Source organism: Pterocles gutturalis, unplaced genomic scaffold (genome assembly GCF_000699245.1).
Source record: "Pterocles gutturalis isolate BGI_N339 unplaced genomic scaffold, ASM69924v1 scaffold23601, whole genome shotgun sequence".
Lineage (NCBI taxonomy): Eukaryota > Metazoa > Chordata > Aves > Pterocliformes > Pteroclidae > Pterocles > Pterocles gutturalis.
In genome coordinates, this window is record NW_010098501.1 from 24,852 (window position 1) to 29,050 (window position 4,199).

At 39.8% G+C, this 4,199-nt stretch overlaps 1 protein-coding gene across 1 annotated transcript in view; it reads left to right on the forward strand.

Annotated features, from left to right (window-relative positions):
- KCNH7 (potassium voltage-gated channel, subfamily H (eag-related), member 7) overlaps positions 1 to 4,199 on the forward strand; it is a gene marked incomplete at its 5' end in the record, with an annotated part of 43,382 nt that overhangs the window by 21,233 nt on the left and 17,950 nt on the right. The window lies entirely within an intron of this gene.

The window sequence follows — 4,199 nt, forward strand, 5'->3', positions numbered from 1 at the left end:
GTTCCTTGATAACATTACACTTTTATGGTCCAAAGATTTGTGTGACAAATTACTGTTTCTGGTATGCCTGTCCTTCTTACTCCACAGTTAAACCCCAATATTAAATGTAGTGTAATACCAATTTTAGAGTTGCAGAGTAGCTGATAGTAAATGCGAACTCTTTAAATGTACATAGCATGTATAATACTCGATGAAGGAAGACTTTAATCCTGAGTGGGGCTACTGAGAACAATGACATTGCCGCTTGATCAAAGAAGCGTCTTTAGGGCAGGAAGCCAAAACCGACAACAAATCTGTCAGGAAAATGTCCCCATGAAATATTCAATCTGCTCTTCACAAAGAATCTGTTGACAGAGGTGCTTTGCCTGAATAACCTTCACATTTCTTATGAGAAAACATACGCTGCCACCTAGACAAGATGGAAGTGATCTTCCATGTGTTGCCTGCTCTAGAATTACAAATAGGCTCCTCAGCTATCAATGTCGTACCACGACCCCTAGGGTTTTATGGTTCTTGCCCAGTATATTACACTGAACATCCTCTTGGAGGCATTTATTTGCTTTGCTTTTGACATAATATAATTTCCCACAGCTTGGACTTTGGAAAAAAACCTTGCACCATTGAGGAAGAAGAGACAAGACTGGAAACAAGCTCCTTAGTCCTGATAGTGACTGTATAGTATCTCGTAACATCTAAGTTAGACAGAAGTGCTGTACATTGGAACTCCATCTGAGGAGAAGATACAATCATACGAGTCTTTTGCCAAGAACTGAGTATACTTTTGGCCCACTGGCTTACTGTCCCTCTCTGGTCCCTGTTAAGATTCTCTATATGTTGCCATAGCTGCAGCAGACACTTCATAGACCTTCAACATCACTTTTCTGTGGCCCATCCTATGTCCTGTATGAGGTTGTGGAGTACTAGAGGTTACTAGTGGCTTGTAAAGTAATATTCTATCGATTTCAGCACTTTAAGTACAGCAGGGAATGGCATCATATTTTGATCCAGCATAGTTAGTCTATAACTGACAAATAGTTGGGGATGATCCTGCAGAGTGCCTCAGAAGAGCTGGAGTAGAAAAGACAGAGTTCCTGAACACACAGCTGGCAAATGCATTTCTGGTCACAGTGTCCTTACAGGTAAAAAGTGTGTCGTATGATGACTTTTAACAATCATATTTTGATTTCAAAACAATATAGCGACACCCAGCATTCTCACTTCTACATTTTGATATTTTACATTTTACTCAATTCTTATTGATTTGCAATTATCGGGAGGGGTAGGGCGGTGTTCGTGAAATGGTCTTCTTGCTGGCATTCTCTACTTTCAGCTGTTGACCTACTAGCATATTATGCTGTTTGAGATTGTATTGTTTCCGTCTTTAGTGTGATAATTGGCAATTTTCTCCCTTTGGGGGTACCAAAAATGGGATTGTGTCATCTCAGCCTTTAGTTCATGCTAGCCTGATTTGGACCTTGTTGCCATGGTAACTCTTCCTGCACGAGTTTTATCAGGGGTTAAACAAAATCAGCACAGCTCTCTCTTATGCATCTGCAGTTAGTACCACTACTTTTTCTAATTCCAGGCAAGACCTTCTCACTCCACCTATACATATTTCCACCCTTTCTTATCTGTGTCAAGAAAAATTGAGCTTAGCTAGTACATTGGACTCTGCCTTAATGTGATTTTAAAGCGTACAAGGCTACTTGATGGACCAGCTTGTTCTCTGGTTTCCAGAAAAGACTGCAACACCACAAGAGGTCACCTGCAAAAATTAACACTTACACTACATAGCGGCTTATTCGTGCTCTCACACAAAAGAAATTCATTGCAGGTGTTTCAGAATAACGGATGATATTTCTTGCACAGGTGGAGGTGTAGCCTTAGCCAGTTGCCATAGATGTTTGACAGTCAGCCAAGAAACAATCTCTGCCACTGCTTAAAATAAGCAGTCTTCCTGCTTGGCAGTTCCAAACAAAGCAAGTTAGTCTCCTGTTGAAAAATGAGGAACAACGAGCTGCTCCATCTACATTCAGTTGTCTCTTTAAGCAGCACAGAACACAATCCTTTCTTGCCCATTTCTCATTTTCCTCTTATAGTTCTGTGGGAGTTAGCTAATTTCAAGGGAAATATATAGGGGCAAGAAGTTTCTTTTGCTCTGATAGTTCTGAGTGCAGATCTATTATCCCATGCTGACTTGGGCATCACTAGAGTTCGTTACATCAATATGAAATCCAAATATACAGGTGAAAAATGCAAAAGTTACAGGCAAAGTGTAAGTAAGCTCACTGAGAGCTCAGAAACTTGAGGCTATGAAAAGACTTTTCTGGAGTTCAAGCATCACAGCTTTTGCTAGCATCTTGCTTAAATTCTTGTTAATATTAGCTCTAAAATCTTAACCTTTTTAGGACTGTTCCAGCATTTAGTTATGCTCATTAAAAGATATTCTTTGCATTTAACTCATGCAACCCTTAGCTGAAGGCTATCCAAATTCTGCACCTGTTCTGGGCACTCACACATAATTTTCTTGAAGCCCTAGAAGCAATCAGGTAAGAAATCCTTTACAAGGAGAAAGCTGATTTTGGGCTAAAACTGCACTTGTTACATAGCCAAATTATAGCCATCTTTTGCTCTTTGGACAGGGCATTTAAAATCTTCCCATCATATCCAGGGTAATTAAAATACTGTCTAAATAATCCAGCATGGACATACCAACTGGGAATGTAATGATGACCTCACTGAAATAAATCCTTAATCTGGATTTCCAAAAACCATCATACCACGGACTCTAGCTGAGAGAATGATAAGAACTGCAATGGAGTGACGCTTAAGCTTTAACTCTTGCCAGTTGGCCCAGGGAACTCACAGAAAAAGAAAGTTCTTACAAAATCTTGTTACACAATTATTACATGCACTTGCCCATGTTGGCACAGACTGTAATAATCAAGAGGGATATAAAGTGCATTTTGCAGTGTTTCAGTTTTAGCGTATTGTTAACTAAGTAAACTTATATAGTACTTAATTTTAATTTAAAGGTTTATGCTTCTTGGCCAGAGTTTTCCAAAAGTATCTGCTGATTTATTCTCAGAAGCCAGAGCTCTAATAACTTCTAATTGAATCTTGATTATTATAGCTACCTTAAGTGTGCAGTGCTTGTAGGTACTATCCGGGCTAAGAAGCCAAAACATATTAACATAGCTTTATTACACAAGGTATCCAGAGGCCATGGCTGGCAGTATAGAAGACAAGGAAATCAGGAGCTGACTCTTCCTGCCTAAAAGTATGAGGTGAAGCAGTACCAGGAGAATGGGGAAACACCCCCCTACCCCTGCTTTCTCCCATTCTTGCCCACTTCCCCCAGCTTATTTATTTAAATGCTTACTTTACGAATAGATAACTCAACCAAGCACTGCCTTGTGTCCCCAGCTAGAAAGTAGGATAAGAATCTGGCCAAAAATTGAAGCTCTTACTTAACTGTGTTAAACTGTTAGCATTATGCTGACGAAGTTTGCTTGGGCTTAATTAGAAAAGAGTTTCTAATATTCAGACAGAGTGTTAGGTGGTTAAGTGACCAGGAAACAACAAATATCTTGGCAGGTGGCATCTGGCTTGAAGCAAGACTTCATATCCCTGAAAGCTTACCTCCAGCATGAAACCCCTAACAAAAAGTATGTGGTCATCAGAGAGCTCATCGCTGCAGTTTTCCATCTGCTCCTGTTACTTTTATTGTTATTGCTGTTACCACAGTTCCCAAGATCCATCTAGGGGTGCTTCCACAGAAGAGTCTTGTTTCCAGGATTTGCACCCAGAGAGACTTTCCAGAGGCCAAATCTGATCGAAATATTGTATGCAGTCACACATATCCATAGCCATCCTTTGGGAAAAAAAAAAAAAAAAGTAATAATAGTACTACAGTGAAAAGTGATTTCTTCATGAAAGAGAATTCTAAACTTCATGGGAGAACTGCTTGGGCCTTTGCCCTGGAATCTCTTCTGAGTTGCATGGTTATACTTTTTTGTTTCTGATAAGTATAGTATTATTTCCTGAAGTATAAATCAAGAAATGTCCTTCTACTATTATGATCTGATTAGCATTAAAGTTGATACAAAGCCAGACAGAGCAAAGAAAGTTCATAGGTAAGTGTATGGGGTGTGGGTGAGCTGCAGTCAGTACCCACCCAGCCCCCTCCCAGCGCTGAG